The following is a 21,643-nucleotide window of genomic DNA, read 5'->3' on the forward strand; positions in this document are numbered from 1 at the left end:
AATTTTTTTCTATTTGTACAGTACATGTAAGAACCATTGATTACTTATCAAAAGAATAGGCTAATTTGTTGAGAACTGTGAAGAAAATCATTACAAGGCTTGAAGTATTAGGAGAGTCCCCTTGAATAGCACCATTTAAAACCACAGCAATTCAAATGAAGTTTTATAGATTTTCAGTTTATCTCGTAGCTTGAGCAATAGGCTTTGAAAAGTCACTGCTAACACATGGAATATCATTTAATTTTATAAAACTACAACTAATATGTGCTGCTCATTTCATGTTGCCTTTATATCTGCTTTCTAGATTTTTAACTGCTTTTTGTTATTTCTTAAACTCTGATTTATGGTGTCATATAAAGCTTTCATTATTAATCCACAGGGAATTATAAGACATAACTACCATTAAGAGATGCCTAGAGAATAAACACTTCAAAATTCAGTGATTAAAAATGCAATTTGAATTACCACTCATTACACAGATCAAAAACCAAGAAGAAATTTCATAGTCTTGTCATTTAACTTCTACAAAAACTGCTTTCAGCGGTTTCATCACGCACTCTGTATTTCGCGTATAACTACAACCATGTGCTTTTATTAAATTCAAATTTTATTTCTCATCCAAGTTTTAAGACTGTTTCTTAAAGAACCTCAAACAAAAGAACAACAACAAAAATCTCTAAAACCACCAACACCTCCTTCACTAAAAAAAGAAACCAAAGGAAAACTAAAACTAAAATTAACATAAAACCCCACTGCTGATATTTTTCAATTGATATGTATGTGTTTACATATATTTCTTAAAAATAAATATATCGCTCTGGCTTAGTAGAAGAACATGTGGTAAGTAATCAGAAGGAAGAAATTACAATGTGAAATGAGCATAAAAGACAGGAATTAGGAGTTTGCAATGTCCCCTATTTAAAGCAGAGGCTTAATTTTGGTCCCTTTGACAGCCAAGACTCACTATGTCCTTTGCTTAACGGTACCTGACTTCACTTTCCTCCTGTCTCAAGAGAGAGGAAAAAAATACAAAAAGGAGGGGAAAGAAGAAATAAGGAAAATATATGAATTTTTACTTGTTTAAATTTTATTCTGCTCCAGTTATTGGCACAGCTACTTTCTGCTTCAGAATCACAGTAACAAGGGGGAATTTTTCCAAAAAGAGGGCTGTAGTCAGAAAACAACAGCTCTATCCATTGATGTATTTGAGTGAGTGGCCTGGGTTATGGTGTTCATGTTGAACTAAAGCATACTTCAGTAATAATGCATGACAAAGTGCTTGTTTCATAAACCAGTCATAGAACAGGAATATTTTCTTTCTCAGAGCCCAGGCTTCCTAAACCTCAGACCTCTGCTGTGATAAATGAATATGTACTGTATCTGAGACACAGATTTGCTCTTACACTGGAAAAACCAAACAAAACACAAAAAACCCTTGCAGTTTTAGGTCCCCCAGCTTGGGAATTTCTCACAGTGAGCTTCGGTTCCTCATATATCAATGAACTAGCAGGACAATCTCAAACTATCAACATCTGAATCTCTCAGAAATACCTAAGGCTGGAGCAGGTACTTGTAACCACGACTGAGCACTTCACTGCTAGACAACTCCGCAGTGGATTGGCTCATACTGTGTAAGCTGGAGTAAATCATAGAACTGTTTTGATTTACAATATGGGGACAACCACATAGCCTGTTCATAAGGGCACCTTTGTTTCTTTTCCTGACTTCATCTGAACTTCTTGGTTGCTCAAAGGCGCAGTTTAAGGACTTTACTTCAATTTTCATCAAGACAATTAATATATAAAAAAAATTATAAATCTCCTCAAAAAACAACAAAATTACAAATGAACAAAAAAAAAAAATCACCTCTCACAAACAAGAAACCCACCAAGCTATGCAAAATTTATTAAGTAGAAAACTGTTATTCGTAAAAGTGTCAAATTTTCATGCTGTAATTATTTCTGAGGATGGCATGAGTTTGAAAGAGAAGGCAATGGTCTTCCTTTATTTGAGATTCGTGATGTACAGCAAAAAAAAACCCCACAGATCTAAACATGACATTCCTTTAGATAGACTGCCATTGCTAAATTCTCTCTTGCTAAAGATCATTAGAGAATTTTATGCCCATAGAGAAAGTAAGATTTCCCAGCAGAAATAATTAGTCTGATGCAGTCATTGTTTTGGTCTGCTAGTTTGTAGACTAAATTTCTGTACATAGCAGGTACAATTGGTTTTCAGTGGAATAAGAAAGGCCATCCCCTCAGGTACTGCTTTTCTGATGATCCATGAAAAAGCTGTGTAATGAGCTAGCAATTGACATCGATTATCATTTAAAGCACTGAAAACATACAAAGTGCGCTGAAAAGTTTTCATTGTTAAGTGACACCCGCAACAGTGAGGAGCAGAATTTGTGTATCCCTGGAAGGGAGGTAGGAATTTCAGACACCGCCGTCCCTGTTACTTTCTGTCCGGAGGCAGTGGCACTACGCGAAAATTTAGGAAAGGAAAAGCTTTTTCTTTGTCTTCCTTCTCATTTCAGCAGTAGGGTGAAATCACTACCTTGTATTAAGTGGCCGAGACGCCGCATTACAAATTCCCCGGTAGACAGCAGCGTTTCTGTGCTGCATGCTGGCAGGATGCTGACAGCTGGTTGCATTCCTCACTCTCAGTCATTCACTCCTGTCCCTGTTACTGTAGCCCAACCTCACTGTCACACTTTTCACTGACTGGACATTTGCCGGCATTTTAAAGACTGACACCTGTTGTTTTCTGGACACTTGATGGTAAAAAAAAATTATGAAAAGCAGTATTGGGGAGATCAGACTTACTTTTTGTAATTTCAAGTTGAGCAGCTTGATCAGCCTGCTGATACAGAATGTGCCATCAATTCCATTGCCCCGTTAGCTGCTCTGCAGTTCCTGTGTCAGTAACACAGAGCAGAGATGTGATCACTTCTCCTTCATCCAGCTTTTACTCAGTATCAGCTTCCAGCCCTGGAACGAAGAGCTAAAGAAGAGAGCAGTTCAGCTGCCAGAGCTAGCATTTTCAAAAGTGGCATGACTTAAAAGCCATGGAATTCTCCATGCTCTATTTGAGATTCAGAACAAGAATTAGAAATAATATGGTGGGGTACCACGTCGGAATCTCATGAGATAGGAAAGTACAGTTAGACCCTAAAAAGTGATAAAACTAGCTCATTTTGGAAAACAACGCTCCTTCTGCAAGCTGTTACTATATTAAAATTGCATGTTAAAAAACAGAATGTTTTTCTAGCTAGTTGAGTATTCTTCTGTCACCCAAAAAAAAGTTGCCCTGAAAACACCTCTATGGAAGGCATTTTCACTGGTAGGGGAAGTTACTTTGCATACACAATAGTATATTATAGTTATGTGTAATGAATTACTATTCCTCACTTGAAGGGCAGAGAGGGTGAGAGGTTACAAGTTTGAGCAGAGGAAACAACTTACAATACAGTACATTTTAAATAAAATAGGTTACCATAGAGAAACTGTGCCTTCTATTAAGAGAAGCACAAACAGGCCAAAAAGTTAACAAGGTATACCAAGCAGGACCAGAAAAATGCTGTATTTTTAAGTTTTCCGTTTTCCCCTGTGCTGATCTTTTTCACTCTTGCATTGAGTCATGAAAAGAACTATAAAACATGCCAGAAAAGAGTTCCTATTCATTGACCCCTGAAGTATTTTGTTTGACATTGGTCTTCTCTTTGTACTTTTTGGTTTTTAGAAGTGTAAAACTGTTTGAGCTCAGTCACCAATTACCTCTTTAAAAGAGGTTACAAAAATAACAATACAGTATACTGTATTCCTGGTTTAATACCTACTATTTTTAGTTGTCAAGTTTGTGCTTCAGAAATAGGACATTAATGATATTGGTTGTAATTAAGATGACAAAACACTCATGCATACAGAGCAAAAACTGTGTATGAAATAGCCTAACTTTTAAAATTCCTTTTTATTTAATCAGTGAAACATTACAGCTTCTATGTAGTATCCACAGTATGTCTATGAGTGTAGAGAAAGAAGTTTTGCATTTAAATGATTAGGCCCTTAACCATGTGTAAGGCACTTAACTAAATCAAAGAGGTTTCATTAAGAAATTATTTCTAGAAAGAAAAAGCATCTCTGATACTCTTATTTCACTATTAATAGAAGCCATCACAATCTCCATTTTTGCACGTTTCAGTGGCGCTTTTCAGCTAAAATAACAATTCTGAGCCTTTTCCTGTTTACTGCAGCTGCCAGCAGTGTTTATGTGCTCCTCCTTGCAGCAGCCAGCCCTTTGGAAAGGCACGGGCAGCCTGGCCCCAGTCAGAGAGCAGCACCTGTGGGGTCAGCAGGACCAGCTCCTCCGGCTGCAGCGCAGCCACTGCGGGGCAAGCTCCGTGCTCCACCGCATCCCACAGCAGTGTCATCAGCATGCTCCAACCACCTCTACACAGCACTGAGAGCCCTCTCAGGTTAATAAAGTAGAAGAATGGGCAGTTTCTGACTCCAACAGGCTAAAGTTTCAGGCATCTGCACAGGCTGTGGGATTATGACGGTTTTAGGTACTCATGTAAGTGGATTTGTAGGTGCCTCGAGGAGCTTTTCTAGCATCTACGAGTGTTGATTTCTATATGAACACAGAGGTTTGTACTGCACCATTCTAGTGTGCTGCATTTATGTAATATTTCAGTTGTAAGATGAATGAAAAAATTATTTTAGTTTTCCAAAGCACAATAATTGAGAATAAGGAATCTGAAATATTAGTCAGGAAATACAATAAAGTGTTACTGAGCGAAGATCCAACAATTTCAAAATGTAGAAGTAAATCTAAACCAACCTAAGTTCTGTGTCTGTATTGATTAGGTTTGAATTTAATTTTTAAAATAAAAGTAACTAAACAATATCCTGTATTAGCAGATACTTTCCAATTATAAAATTTTCTTCTACTGGGCCTTCATTATGAAGTTTTTTATCAAACCTCCCTTCAAGATGTACTACTAATTGTTTGGCTGTAGTGGCTTCCCAGTCCTTCTGTATTTGCAATAATCAAGAGAAATATAAATAATAATAATAATAATACTAATAAAGAACTCCAGGCCATAAGTTCAAGTTAATGGAAAGTTTTTCATTTTTGGTATTGATGATGTGACAATGGGAATAAAATCTAAATGTGGCTGAACCCCCTAAAGCAGGTTTCTTAGATATATGCAAGTATCTGAGCCCTTCATACTACTCAAGACTATTCTTTTCTCATACCATCTGAAGTGGGACACAGCATTAATGAATTTCCAAAATCTCTTTATTGTAAACTACACTCACTAACATTAGGTCAAACTCTACAGGAAGATTTATTAATTGCCAGACTATTCCATTCTTTTCTCAATTAAAATATGGTATCAAATGCTTTATACTTTTTGCACCCTTTACATAAAAAAACTGAACTTACATTTTTAATAATAGCTTAATGGTATAGAATTTTACATTAATAAATATGTGAAAGTCCAGCAATTTGTGGAGATGTGGAATATTTCCTTAGCTCATAGAAAAACTATGGAGTAAAAAGAAAATAATTTCACAGGTACATAGTGTTCAAAAGAGATGATCTTCTACTGCAAGACTGACTTTATGCTGCAATAAAATCTCTATCACACATATGGAAGAGCTCTATATATTACCTTGCCTGAATATGCATTCTGTGGAGAAAATTAGGAAAACAGTAAGTAGAGGTCAAAATCACTTAAATTGAACACAGCTATTTACAGAAAGAACACTAGGACTGGTTATTTTTCAAACTTTTTTTTAACCTTTCCCAGTGCCAAAAAAGAGAAAGATCTGCTGTTTTTAATGGCACACTCTTTAAGTATATGCATCAGAATCTGTGGAGACTTTATGTACAACATAAGAGTGTGACTACATACAAGTTCATGCAACTTTTCTACTTGGTGGGTCTAAGCATCTACAACAACACAACACCCCATTTACACAAGACCCATTACTTTATATCTGGAGATTTTTTTTAATCTCATTTTCCTGAATGGTGTTTGCATAAAGGCCAGGAGTACTAATGAAATACATTAAGATTGAAAACAGGAGCAGCACTGTTACTGAAAAACAAAGCAAACCTAGCAAACCCCCCCCCCCCAAAAAAAAAAACCAAAACAAACCCCAAAAAACAAACCAAAAAAAACCCCAAAAACTAGTTAATTTTGAGGTGACTTGATACTACAGGGACAAAGGTTAAAAATGTTGTGATATTGCATTCAAAGTTCAGCACTTGAAGACCCTACAGCTAAAGTATCTTTCTGAGATAATGAATTGGAACTGGAAGTCCAGAAAAGACCTGAGGATACCAGTTAAGCAGTGGCTGAACGTCAAGTTTGTGGAGAAGGCAAATGTAGTCCTTGGACATACTGTGCATATTCTAGTAATATATTTTCTCCAAAGGAAGCAAGTTGATAAATACATTGTACAGGGAATCAATAGGTGTTTTAATGTAACATTGTATTCAACTTATAGATATACACACACACATATATATTAATTGATACCAATGTATAATATATGCATATCTTTAAGAAAAAGGAATTAATCAAGAGAATGCTAAGGAAAGACTCCTAAATATGGTCTTTGGAGAGTTGCTAACGTTATTTTAATAATCAATAATTTTATTTTAACTTTCCAAAATAAGGACAGAAGAGGACTAGACTTTTCTGTATAAATGTCCAGGGGAAAAGAAAAAAAAAATTCCTAATTAGATAACAAATGTACAAAACCTCTTTACTATAAACTCTTTTAAAATTCAGTTTTCTAGTAAAATAGTCACTGGAGTCAGAAAGTAGTGTCATGATGGCATTTTATAGACAGATTTATGAGCCAGATTCTCTCTTTACACTTGAAAAAAACCAGCCTCTATTTACATAAGAAAAGACAAAACCTTTTTCAGTAAAATGATTTTTAAGTATGTTGCAGAAATTGAATTCAAGATCCTTTCCTTCTAGAGACAAGAAATTCTACTACAGCTATTTTCATATGTCCAAACATAACTTTTTCTCCCTCTATTTTCTGACACTATAAAAAGAAATAGTAAATTATATCTTTAAGAAGATGGAATAATGGTGTAGTAGCTACATAATTTTTCTAACACTCTCCCCTCCATACTGCTCTCTGGCCATTTAGGAAGATTAGCAGGTAAAAGAAAGCCTTGTATCAATCTTCCTGAATGCTTAGGTACTGCTGATAATGAAGGATGGATCTCAAACGTAAAAATAAAGCCTAAAAGCTTTTCTCTTAGTGCTGTATTCCATTTTGTGATTTCACTGTGAACATTTTAACCACTTCATATCCCAGAATTTATCAAACCACCTGTAGTAAAAGGTGCTACAATGATGGAAGTATTTAATTAGTGCAGATGTATTATTTAAGTATTACAGATGACAAAAACAATGGTTTTTTTATTGGCCACAGACAGCTCCCTAAGTTTTTCTAGCATATTTTAATTTAGAATAATAGAATCTTGACAGCTTGAGTCAGCCTCTGGTAGTTATATTCAAAGCTGTTAGCCATTACTATCTACTTCTAGAAAAAACAAACAAATCCAAAGTAGATGAGAAAATGCTCAAGCTTTTATAGGCACACACAGGAATGTGGCCACAAATCCACCCATGTCTAGCTTTAATTAACTAATTCATCTGCCTTAAAAAAAAGCCAATCAGAACTCAGAAAAGACAATGTAGAGAACCTTTTCCTATTCTACAGTGTCACTTATTGTAGTCAAAGTTACTTTAGGACATTCTAATGTGCTGCTATGTTTCTTTACTACACATATTCCAACATTTTCAACTCAGATTTGTCTTCACACAGTCTAAGAAATAAAATATTCCCTTCACTGAACCAGAACAAACAAAAATCAAATTTCCTTCTATACAGACACAAGATGCTTAGATGTGTTCATATTTAAACATGCACTGCCACCTGTGGTCCAGGCAAGAGTTTTGAACTTACTGTGCATTTGAAGACACAGCACTGTCACTGCATTCCAGTGAATTAAAAAAAAAGGGGGATTAGACCAAATGCATTTCACATTTGACACTGCAAGGTTTTGTTTAGAAAGTAGTTCTTTGATTCTTATAAACAAAAAGCAACTAACCTCAAATCCGCTGAACTTAGGCCCTTTGAAGTTAGACTTTGTATGTAAGAAAGCAAGGACTAGGTATTGCATGCAGAGCCTTGCCAGCATAAAATCTTCATGAAGAATTTTTTTTTCATAACACTTCCTTCATGAATTCTTCATGTGTTTACAACTGAAAGTAATCTTTGAGTAGAAATGGTTTTGCTAAATGATGCAGCATAACCAGGTGCTGCTCATTTTCAATGCACCAAATCTTCAATTGTTCACAGTGGCATATTTAAATCCAGGCTGAAAGCAAATAGCCCAGACCAAGCAATGCAGTAGAAGAACTGAAGAGATTGCACGAAGCAAAGAACCTCTTACCGCTATATTCTGTGAGCTACATTACCTTATCTTAAAGTTTCACTCATCCATCTTCTGCCACCCAAATCTACTCCAACACTGTAGTGATCCTGAAATTTGCCTAAACAGATGAGAAGCCTTCACCACTTCTACACTGCCTAAATAAGACTCACTGTACCTCACAGCTGTAAGGGTTCTCCCTGCATCAGCTGAGCCTGCAAGCTCTTCTCCCTCTGGGCCTTGGTATGATATGGTGCAGCTGTGAGACCTTGGAAGATGCTGCCCTCAGAAGAACTATTAGAAGCCTTGTCTAGGTGAAGGCTCATCCTTCCTTACCAGTGGCAGCTGTTTGTGCTCAGCTTTGAGCCGGAGCTCAGATTTGCTCTATCAGTGCAGATTTGTTCACTGAGGTGTTGGCTGATCTCCAGATCTGCCCTGCCCTTCATGTCAGGTACTCTGGGGTGGCACTCCTCACCTGGGAGGACACTGGTCCTGTCTCTCCTCCTTAGCTCCCTCTTTCTCTGCTCAGAGCAGCCCCTTTTGCTGCTCCCTGGCAGGAGCCTCTTGCATCATTATTTTGAGAGACACAAAGGAGACCTACAGACAGCTGTAAGGTAAAGCTATGAAAAAAACAATGCCGTTCTTGCCCAAGTTTTTGGGCAGTAAGCATAAAATAACAGTTTTGTATCTTAAAATCCAGTGTATATTGACAACTACATTTTTATGACTTAAAGTTAATAACTGACATTTTGAAAACAAAATTACCACACTCATGAATTTCAGGCCAAAAAAAATCTAATGTGCCCAACTGTTTTAGGAACTTAATTAAAACCAACTGCATTAGAACATAAAAAATTACATGCCTTAGGTAGACATCTGTCAAGACATTCAGGTATATGGGTTTTTTACCATATTTTAGAAAATGAACAGTGAAAAGGTGACTTGTTTAAACTCTCAGGCTAAATTAGATGTCGGTAATCTAGGACAATAAACACCCCCAAGAATGGTTATTTAAATTTTATGATCTCTGTAAATATGTTCAGGCTTCTTGTGTCAAGTGGCTAAACTAACAAGATGAAGTAGTTCTAGATGGCAAAAGTTAAAATCTGCTTCAGCTACAACACTCCCTGCACTTAAAAAGGACCTGAAATACAGTATTTTGCATGACATTAGCTAAGAACAAAAACTGACCCCTTCTGTACATTGAATTACTGTGTTGCAAAGTATTCTAAAGCATGTGTATGAAAACAAATTCCAAAAAGAAAAATTTTAACAATGAATAATAAACTCATTAGAGCATTCTATTTCTTAGTGACAAACATTCAGTTCAGGGTCAGTTCACACTGAGTAAAATGAATATTAAGAACAGCTGCTGACATTATCTGAATAGCTCAAACTTCATGATCTGTAAAACTGAATAAGTAATTTATAAGGTCAGATTTTATTTTATTAATATAATTCTTTTGGAGAAGGATTAGAGAGGCAGAGGAAAACAATAATAAAAAAAAAATTAAAAACCCCAAAAACTGAGGGAAGCAGCAGAATTTGTTGGTGACAATCTCTATTTTTCATCATCAGAGCAGAAAAATAGGGGCTAATCTTTTTAAAGCAACAATTTCATTGAGGGTGGCTGGACATTGACCTACTTGTGGAAGATGGTGAATGATGCCTTGAGTTTTGTTACTATATTTATTAAAACATTTTTATCTTGAACCACAGCTTTTTTCTCACATTTGCTCTCCCCCATCCTGCTGGGGTGAAGAGGGGTGTGAATGCAATGAGCAAGGGACAGTTTGATGCTTCATTGCTGGCTGTGCTCAATTGGCAGCCAAGGCAGCACCACAAATGATGCTCCTGATTCCTTTCCAGTTCACCTCTGCTGTAAGTGAAGCGTCACAGCACGAGGAGTGTGTACTGTATTTCTGGGATATACAGGAAAATGTGCGTACCTTTTGTACAGATGAAAAAATCCTACTGCTCTTCCGTAATGTGAAACCACAATAGCTGCCCTGAGCCTCAGCAGGAGAATAAGGCTTTGCTTCCAGTAAATAAAATCCTTCTAATATAGTAAAGAATAAAAGAAAGGTTATCCTTGAGGTTTAAATGTCAAAAGGAGACCTTGAAAGTACTGGTTGCACATCCCAGTTCTGGCACAGATTTTAGCTTACAGCATAAAGTGTCATTCTGAGCAAGGTTCTAACTAAGACTCTTTCCCTTGGTTCAGCACGTGTAAGAAATGGTAACTCTTATTTCACCTGTGCTTTCCCAAATAAATCTTTTTAGAGCCTGAGCTTTCTTGCCTGTCTCATGCCATAATATTTTAGCCACTACTATAACTCCTTCAAGCTATGAGAAGTTATTTCAGATGATTGCAGGTAGCTTGTCTATATATGAGGAAGAAAATTTTGGTCATTAAAGCTCATTTTTAGTACTGGATTCAGCCAGAGCAGCAAACGTTCATGGTGAAAAAATTATGCAATTTTAAGAAGTTTTTACTGCTGGTTGGGACTTCAATAATAGGTGGGAACCAGTTGATTCTGATTTCTCAGTGCTGCAGGATCTGGAAGCCAGGAGTAGCTCACTGTTATCTTTCAAGAGTAACAGATTTAAAAACAATGGTTTTCTCAAAAGAAAGTAAACCTGTATTAAAACTATTTCCACTGAAATTATTTCTTCTACAATGTTTAGACCCATAACAGAATTTGCAGTTGTGGTCTCTCCCTGACAATAGTGTAATATTATATTAATTTCAGAGACTGTGATAGAAAACGGAGCAAAAGGAGGAAAAGTTCACCAGCACTATATTAAATGGCAAGAGTCTAATAAGAATGCCTGCATGGATAAATTGTGTCTAACACTGCATCCAGAACCTGAAAGGTCTATTTGCCTGAATAAATTGTGGAAACATAGCCCACAATTTTAAGACCAAGGTTAATACTGTTTAGTGAATGAATGATAAAGATATATTTGAATAATAAATGCTTTTTTCAGTATCAACTTCAGCTTTCTGTACTTTCATACATTCAAAACTTACAAATTCAAAAGAATATTGCTTCAAAAAAGATGTGATGGTCCATGAGAACATAAAAATTAAGTATTCTTTATAACTCATTTGGGCATTCTTAGAAAAGAGCTTTCCATGCTCTGTGGGTAGTCTAAGTTTAGGAAGCCTTTGTCAATGTCTGTATTGACTTCTGCGCATTACAGGGCAGCTCATTGCATTAGCAAAGGGAGCTTAGACCTTTTTTATGCCATATCATATAAAAATATTTTATTTCCTTTGAAATATTCAAATTCACAACAGAAAAATAGAAGTTTAGAACTTTGTTGAACAGGTAAGAGAGAATAAATGAACTTATTCTTCCCTTCACAGTAAATTGAATCTGATTAGATGCATTTTATTAAAAAAATCTTCAAACCATCCCTTCTCCTGAGGTTTTGGCTACACAGAGACATGATATGCTGATAAAGCTCAGATAAATGAAAGGATACAAACTTCTTCAAAGAGTAGAAAATTTTCTTGCCAAAGCAGCCTTCAGTTCCTGCTATGTAACAGTGTGCAGAAAACACAATGTGGTTGTTTGTAGTTAATACAAACCAGCAATTTGGGACTGAGAGTAAAATCATAACAAAATTATACTTCTATTTTAAGTTGTAACAATATGGATGTTCCTTATTCTTATTGGTTTGTGGATTTTTTGCTTGTGTATTTGCTACTTGTTTTTGTGGATTTTGTTAATTGAAGAAAAAAAGAAAAGAAATAAAAAAGGCCTGTAATACTTTATTTTGTTTATGAGGGTTATTTTTCTCCCCTTCAAAATTCCTGCTACTACAGGTCAAATTTCAGAGAAATGTTTTCAAATTCATTATATGGTTACTACTGAGTGATGTTTGTCTTAAATTTGGCTTTTAACTCCTTCATAAACTTTCTTGACTTGATTCAAAAAGAGATTAGAGAGAGATTTTTCAGTTTCAATTTATGTATAACTATACTGGGTTGTGAAGCATTTAAAGTATTCTACTTTGCTTTTAAGAAGTATTTAAACTTTTCTAGCTTGTAGAGTCTCTAAGCTCATGATTTTAGCATTTCAAATTAATGTCGTCTGATCCAAATATCCTTTAATTTTCACAAACCATAAAAAAAGAACTGTAAAATTTTTTTTTTTTTTAATCAGGACAAAAATGTGATGCTTTTTCTTGCATCTAAATTAGAAAATGGTTCTCTGGTTCATCTGTGTGCTGTACTCATCAGTCTAGAATTCTGTGTTATTTGCTTATACTGAAAAGCACCTCTGAGAGTTCACAGAGTTCTAAGGAGTGAATGCATTGACTGAGACCTTGCAATCCAAAGCTCCTTATTTCTGAGGGGAAGGTTGGTTGCAGCCATGCTCATATGATGCTCCCAAGAGCAGGCAGGAATGTAAGCAAGCCTCAGAATGAGCCACAAAGAGGCATTCAAAACAATACTTAAGAATTCATAATAACAATTTACTACTTCGGTTTTAAATTTTTCTACCGCAGACTCATTTTTTTGCTGCAAGTCTCTGTATTTACATGCATGTGTTGCAGCCAAAAGCTGAGTAAATTAATTTAAAACTTATCCTTAGGAGCAGCATCTCACCTGTTTGAAGTGTTTCTTATCCATTATAACTGGACTGTTCCTTGCCATTATTACAGCAGTAATAAAACTTGTAATGCATTTACTGTCTCGTGTCTGTGGTTCAACTTGTATTTAACCTTCAGTGTTCTTTGGCTGCGTATGGAGCAACTGCAGTGAAAATGTGCTTCTATTTATCACTGTATGCTAACCTTAAAGCACAACATTTAGCAGTGTTCCAATAAGCTGCAATTGCAAATGCTGATATTACCATAACAGATTTTCAGTGTATTTTTCCCAGCTCTGTGTAATAGAGATGAGAATGTCTGTATGCCAGACCAAACACTGAGGCCAGAAGGGAATATTAGGTTGTGTTTTTATAATAGACTTTGTGTCTATCTGGTTTAGAACATATGTTCTGTGTCCTGAATCCATCCAGGCATGCACAGAAAGTGATTGAAAAGTATCTTTATCACTTCTCCTAGTCTCTGTAACCCTGGCAGTTCTGCTTAAATTTACAGCAGAAAACAGCAACTAAATCAATGAAACAGAATTAAATGCATTATAAGTGTCTTTCTGTCAGAGTGGTTGTGATACTGCTTGGCACTGGAATATTGATCTTTTAAATTAAGTTAATTATTGTTACAGAATTAATTCAGGAGAATACAGGAGAAATAAATGCAATCTGTAATGTGAGTTTAACACATGCTGCAATTAAAATTGTAGCCCTTTACTTGACCACAATCTGTGTCAACTCCAAAATTTGGGACTTCTCCTGTTTTATTTGAATAACCACTTATCCTACTAGTTGCTCTCAAATTAATGGGAATGCAAAAGTCATGTTTTGATTTTAATGATAGCCAGCAGCCCATCATAACTTTTTGGGCTCCTTTCTTTAATTTTTTTGATCATAATACAGTGTGCATTGCGCCCAATATTGTTTCTCCTGGTCTTTCATACTATGCATAGCTGTTTTATTTATTAAAGGTGTAGAAAGGTCATATTACGTAATTACTCAAAAAAATTAAATAAATATGCAATATTTACATATTCAACAACTCAAGAAAAATCTACAAAAATGGATACAGGGAACTGACTTCCAGTTAAAATTAACTCTTCCGCATACATACAGTACATTACAGACCACAAAGAGGACAACACACAGTGTTTGTTGCACTTTTGTGGGAATGGCACCACAGGTAGCACAGGCAAAAATGTAGAAAGAATGATACTGAACATGATAGTCGCTGCATTCTTTTCAGAAATGAAACACATAAATAAATGAGCATTATTCCAGAGATCTCAGGCAAACAAACAATGCATACAACATATATTCTTGTAAATACATCACTGATATTGAATTCACTTTACAGAACTGTCTTGTTTACCTTTTCTCGATAAAATTTAGGAAAGCTGCAGCTCAGTATTTGGATGAGTTGTAAATAAACAATCTTCTATGTTATTACTCTTTTTAAATGACAGCAAGCAGCTCTTTCTTCCAGCATAGGATTATTCTAATTCTAACATCAAAATTAATCAAACTCTCTTGGTTAATCAAAATTATATATTATCATCCTGATTGCAATCATCTATCAAAGATCATTTCCTCCTGCAGTTTATACAGTACATAATCAGTGCAGAAGAATAACAAGCCAAGTCTAAAGTGCAAACACTAGTTGTGAAGTAAATAAAACCATAAAACGGACAGCAAGAATCTGGCACTTCCTAGGCCTCCCACACATATAAATCATGCCTTTCACAAACTTGTGTGAGATCATTCCAGAGCCTCATTAACACATTCAAAATTATTTTGATTTTTTAAAAATTTTTTGCTTTTTTTCCTTTTTTGGTTTTTATCAGTTTCCTCATACAAAGATGTGAAAATTCCTGGTTTAAGAAGTTTATGTCAGAAATAATGAATATAAATTTTCTGAAGATTTTCAGAAAAACTTCACGTTTCTTTGCTGCTGCTTAGTTACTGACTTCAACCTTGCCCTTATCTGACTCCATGCTGTATCAGCCAGAATGTGTCCTTCAGGTTTATTACCAATTAGGAAATAAACATGATGGTCTCAACCAACCAGAGACAGCAGTATTGAGAAACAGTGGTTTTATTTCACATTCAGTCAAAATATGAGCACACTAGAAATATAGAAGGACAATAGGTCATTAAATGGTGATGTTGTGAGTTTTCAATTGGTTTTCCATAGAGCCTTGGGCTTTAACTCACAAAGTTAGAAAACAACACATTTTTTACACAATATTTTGACTGAAATTGCCTCAGTTTCAACAGCGCATTACAGAAATACACCAAGTCACTGTAGAAGAATTGTCTAAACATTTAGAATTAGCTGATAAATGTTGTCAGCACGCTACTATAAAATACCTTGTGCTACTCCTTAAAGATTGATGACTAACTTTAGGTGGACTGTAGCTAAGGACAAAAAATCCTCTCAAATCTTCTTCTAAGTTTCTTAGAAGCAAAAGAGTTATTGTTCTAATTTTACCCGCCAAGAGGCAGAAATGGATAATTGTGTTTTATGCTGATGTTTGGGTCACACATCTCTCAAGTGTTTCACTGGCTAACTTGTAAGTTGCCAGCTGAGTACAGGTAACAGTAAAGATCAGTCAAGGGTAAACCAGAAGCAATCATCTAGCTTATGAACCAGAAGCAGGGGGAAAAAAGAAAGGTCACAAGAAGTCTCTCTTTGTTATGAAAGACAGAATGTACTTGAAAAACACAGGTTTTGAAGGATCATTTCAAAAATATGAAGAGCGAATAAGGCTTACCTTGGCTGTACGTATCTGATGTTGCATTATGGAAATAATGAAATCCAGAATGGGGATGGTGTGTGCTCAGCTGTAAGACTTCTCCAGTTTACATGTATATAACTTCAGGACATAAATCCCTTTTATCTGATGTAACATAATTGGGACATATCATAAGTGTATAATCATAAATCTTTGTTTATGTTTTTTTCAGAAGTTTCCTTTCCATGCTCTTCAGACTGCATAATGAGGCAGACTAATAGACTCATTCTCCAATTCAAAGAGAAATGATTTGTGTAACAAGTACATGAAGTACTATCTCAGTCTACACTGAAATTAACAAAAACCATAAAGATGCCTACACATAATTAAGTATTCAAAGGCTGAACATGATAATTTATTTGATCTTTATTACAATTGCTGCATGGTAATTGGTCAATTCTGGTTTTCAATGAAATTATTAGGCTTGAATATATGAAGTAAGCTTTACAGTTCCTGGAATTTTTGGACATTTGTTTTTTGGAAACAGGAAACAATGAATGAAGATGTAGACAATACTGTTATGTTAAAAAAAGGATTTGAAAATACTTCAAACACTATAGGCCCAGAAGGATTAACAAATTCAGATTAAAGAGGTTTTAGGTAAGGAGAAACCAAAAAGTAGAAAATATTGATTTTAGAAAAAAAAATGACAAATACTTGAATCTGATGACTTAAATACATGTTCTTGGAGAAAAGGACAAGAATTATTCTTGAAGGGATTCTTGATGAAATAATAAATATTATGAGCAGTGGACAAGAAGCAGCTTGTGGTTTTGCAACACCTATTCTAATGTCCACGGGAAGAAGATGAAATTTTCTCTCCTCATTATAACAGAAATTAAATTTGTAGTGGCAGATATAATAGAAATAGATACAAAATAAAATTGAAATTCCCTAGTTAGGATTTGGACAAGGTTTGATTCAGAAAATATATTATTTATTACACATTATATATATATTATTTTGTGGAACAGATTCTCGCAATCATTTCACTGGAGCTACATCTGCCATATCTGTATTGGTCTTGGACAATCTAATCTTGTAAATAAATTTTATGAACTAGGAGGCTTGATAAACTAGTTTAAAGAAGTAAAAAATTCTAGAAAAAAATACAAAAATTAAATAGAAGTGACAAATATTCTTTACTGTTTTAGATTTTTTTAGACTATTTTAAATTACCATCTGGAGATATAATAATATAAAAAAGCTTACATAATATAGAGAAATGTGCTTTAAATACTCTTTCCTGTGGAAGCATTTTTCTTTCATTGCAACACTTGTTGCTATACCAGAAAACATTTTCAAGACACAGCATACAACCAATGACTTGCAGACGAGTGGGTCAAACCCAAAAGGTCATGTCAGTTTAATTTCATGGTAGGAGATGAGAAATTGCTGATGGGTCAGGGAAAACAGGATCTGAGTACTCATATCCATCTACTCCTTGGGGTTTGTATAGAGAGTTTTTAATCCCATCTGTTTGTGGTAGACGGAGCACAGGTTGTATGATCAGCACTTAGTAACTGGCTTCTCCTGACACAAGTGTAATTCAAATTTGGTGGTTTTATTTCATTTTTTTGTAACATCAGCAGAATGAATCCAAGCTTTAAAGATATTCTTGACTTTTACTATTCTCTCTTAAAATATAGCTGAGCTTAGAAAATATTTTCAAATGCATGCAGACTGTAAGGTTGCAAGCAGAATCTGAATGTATTACCCAATGTCTCAGCCCAGTCCAAAGCCTAGTCTCTGATCCAAAAGTATGTTTTAGAAACTTAGACTTAATTTAAAAAAGACTTGTAACTTGTGCTCATTTGTGAGCTTATAGGATTGGTCAAATTCAAATAACTGAATTGGCTGAAATTGATCCAGATCATGGTGCTCTGGTGCAACATTCAACATTGCAGACCAGAAAATCATCAGTGAGCTTGATGAGAGTACGGATTAGGAAACAGGATATGAATTCCTGGTTTTGTAGGAGGGAGGTAGATGAAACAGGGAGGAAGAGAACTCCATGGCTAGTTCCTACCAATTCCCAACATCTTCCTAAACTCTAAAATTGTTTTTCTATCTCCATGAATATTACTGTATTTTATTTCTAGATAATATTTTTCTGAAGGTATTATATCCCCTTAGAAAGCCATTCATTTCTTAAAACAGCCTAAATGTGAATATTTATACCCATGAAACATATTTGAAATCAAGGAAAAAACCATTATTATTCTAAACTTTTCAAATTTATGAATAGTTAAGAATTTAAATTCACATCAAAGCACTTAATAGTGAAGTGTAATTTTTTTTTACACACAAAAAAATGGTAAAATCATGCTGTTTATTCAGGTATATTTAGCTGAGTGAGTATAAACACCTTGGTTTAAGTGAACTGCTTAAGACACATAGTGAATTAATGGCAGATGAGAAAATAGAACACAGGTGCCTCAGGCATCCAATTGTTCTCTTGTGTTAAATAAAAGCATCTTTCTGCTTGACACAGCGATGAATTTCAAATTAAAAAAGTCCTGATGTTAGCTTACCATGAGGCATCTAGTGGATGCAAAATGAGCAGCTTACTTCTATTATTCTAAACTGATCTGGGAGGAAGAAATCAAACTAGATTTAACAAGTCATATGCTCTCATTTACATAACTGTAACCCATCAGAAAACTGTGCCACAGTAAACAAGACATCTTAAGACAGCCAAGATCTGATTATACATATATATGTGGCACTGAAAATATAGTAATTATAGAAGTCTGTGACTTCCTTTCAGACACTACTCATGGTAATAAAAGTGAAAAATATTACATCAAAGACATGGAAAAATATTATGGGGAGAGCAGACATTATCAAACTAATTTCCCAGGATATGCTAATAGGTACAAGGGTGAGGTTGGCAGAATTCTATCCAATCCTCAGGAAAAGAAGATATGAAAATTTACTAAAAGGGATTTCCTTCTTTGCTATTTCTCAACTTGGACAATGTCTATGGCAATGATATAATTAAATACACTCCTGACTTTGTAATTAAGTCTGAAACCAAAATATTTTCTAGAAGTTTTGCATAATTTGTGAGATTCTAGAACAAGATGGCAGCAACCTTAGTGGGCTTAGTTACATGTCCACAGTAAGAATGTCACAGTCACAGGAGGAACAGTAGTGCCCACTACCATGGGCATTTGGGCTCACAGTAGCACCCACTTGCCATTTCATACCATGTGACCCTCACAAAATATCAACCCATATTACTTTCGCCTTCACAGTTTCCTTGCCAAAACTTTTGCCTTTATCTGTCTCTGAACTTTCCAGACCACCACTCATATCTTGTGCTCTTCACCCACAAGTAATTTCCTACTATAAACAGGCACAATGAGTTCGTCCATTATCTCCAACATGTCCCTCATTGCTGAGCAAGTACCTAGCTACCAAAATCATGACAGATTTGGACATTCTCCACCATAACATGTTCTTTTCACTGGCACTCAGGCTGTGCTTATACCACCCCACAGCCTCTTTGTCTTGCTGTGTTGCCTCCCCTGAGAAGAGAGGGAGCTGCAGAAGCTCTCCTGAGCAGGCTGGGCTTAGCAAATCAGGCAGGCCCAGTATATACTGAGCTTTATTGCTGCCTGTCTTGTTTTCTCTCCCACTACCACCTTAATATCCTTTGGCATTTACCACAACAAAGGACAACTGTGTAGTAACTTTGGCACCAAGGCTTCATTCAGACAACAAAAAAGCATTTTGCAATAGCTCTGGATGTATGAACATTATTCCATTGGTTTCTTGTGCTCACAGAAAAAAAGAGATGAAGAAGACACTTTGGGGTATCTTACCACCTTTCAATACCAGAAATGGACAGATGTCCCTGGGTCACATTTACCAACCTTTTACCTAGTCCAGTAGTAGGTATTTCATACTTCTCTCAGGAAGTTAAGAGAATCACCATCATAGGAATTTTTTTTGTAGTTTTCAGTCTTAAATTTCTTTGCTTAAGATCATTACAAAATGAGCTTAGTAGGCTATAAAGAGAGAGAGACAGAGCACTTGCTGGCCGAGCAGGTTTCTGCAAAACTCTCTCAGTTCCATCAGAGAAGTTATACCATTGTTCTTGGCCCTCATGACACATGCAGTAATTGGGGAATATTTCACTTGCTCTGACAGAATGAATCCAGTACTATGTGCGTAATATGAAGGTGATTAGAGCAGAGAGAAAGTTAGCTATCGACAGGACAAAGCAGTTTTTTTTTTTGCTGTGCATGAACTGAAGATCTGCAATTGGTATAAGATTTATTTGTTATTAATAGACTAAGGAATTCCTATAGGCATTAAACTGTCCCTCTTAAAATTAATTTGGTTGAATTTTATTATCAATAGTACCAATGGCAATACACCTGAAGATCTCAAAAATCCAAACTATGTTCTGAATCCCTTCTCTCTCATAATTGTGACACATATGTTTGTCCTCTGAGTCTCTTATGTTAAGCAGTTTTCTGTTTAATATATCCCATGTATAATCTGGCTACAAATTCCTTTTACAGGGCACCTGATTCAGGTTTAGACCATCTTTTGGAAAAAAGAACCTAGAGAAAGAATGTTCTCTTTTGCTGTCTCATGCCAAAATTCACTACAAATGCCTACTCTACCCATAAAATAGGCAGCATGCAACCATCAAGCTTTGTTTTCCTTTGTACATATTAAACTCCTTTCAGACAAATAAGATTAATTAGACAAATATTCTGGAGAACTTGAACTCATATCCCCATCAACGCATCTTACACATAATAATCCCTAATCCCTCTCCTTCAAGGGGACTGTCTATTTTGGGTTTTTAATAATTTCATGAAATCATAAACATGTTTGTGCCAGTGGCTTGTGGTAAACACTGTTGCATATTGTTGAAAAAAGCTTCCTTTAAACATCTAAAAGCATTTTCGCAAAACAGAAGGTGCAGGGAGAAGGGTGCAAGCATGAAAGTTACATGTTTCTTTCTTTTTACAAGTCACTCATGACTATTCTCTTCTCATCTGTAAAACAGCTTTTAATTCCTACATCAGAATTTTCATAATCTCAGCATTTCACTAGCTTTTTCCATCTTTCTAGCTCTATTTTGTCTATTTTAAAAGAACTGCAGGCAATACCCTGGATTTTGTTTCAGCCAGAAGTGCACTTCTGCTGTTCATCTCTCAATTCCTTTGCTAATAATTGCTGATGTTCAGTTTGGGACCTCTTTTTTTTTTTTTTTTTGACATTGCTGAATTTTCTACTGAAAGTGACACATCAGATCATCTTCTTAAGCAACTAAAAAAAGAAACCCAAACAAAAAACTATTAAAGTGCTTCACAGGATTGCTTTCACCTACATGCCTTATTTTGCAGCTCTGACACTGGATTTCATTGCCAAGTCAGTCAGTACAAGACTAGCTCATGACAGTTTTAGTTTTGGTTGTTCTGAATCAATTTTTGTCATCAAACTTGTCAGTTCTTTAGTATTGTTTTTTTACTGAACAACATAGCACAGATCCAAATAGCATCCCACTGATAACTAAACAAATTTCAGTTTGAATCAATCAGAAACTGCCCCTTGCCTTGGTGTTCTGCAATGCAGATGTTCAAAACTGCCTGTATATTCACCAGAAACAGTGAGCAGCACAATTAATACCACACACAATGAAATTGAATTTTAGTAAGAAAAGACTTGAAGCTATTGAAGGATCTTGTAGCCTCATTGCATGTACAGCACCTATGAGATTTGGTTGTTGTTTAG

At 35.4% G+C, this 21,643-nt stretch overlaps 1 long non-coding RNA gene across 2 annotated transcripts in view; it reads right to left on the reverse strand.

The window, feature by feature from the left end:
- LOC135303311 (uncharacterized) overlaps nt 1-21,643 on the reverse strand; it is a 29,715-nt gene that overhangs the window by 3,835 nt on the left and 4,237 nt on the right. For both annotated transcript variants that reach the window (XR_010364770.1, XR_010364769.1), the window contains exons 2-3: nt 15,863-15,988; nt 2,829-3,006 (exon numbers count right to left, since the gene is read on the reverse strand). This is a non-coding gene — a long non-coding RNA (uncharacterized LOC135303311). The remainder of the gene's footprint in view (nt 1-2,828; nt 3,007-15,862; nt 15,989-21,643) is intronic.

The sequence above is a fragment of the Passer domesticus genome, chromosome 6 (genome assembly GCF_036417665.1).
Source record: "Passer domesticus isolate bPasDom1 chromosome 6, bPasDom1.hap1, whole genome shotgun sequence".
Taxonomy (NCBI): Eukaryota; Metazoa; Chordata; class Aves; order Passeriformes; family Passeridae; genus Passer; species Passer domesticus.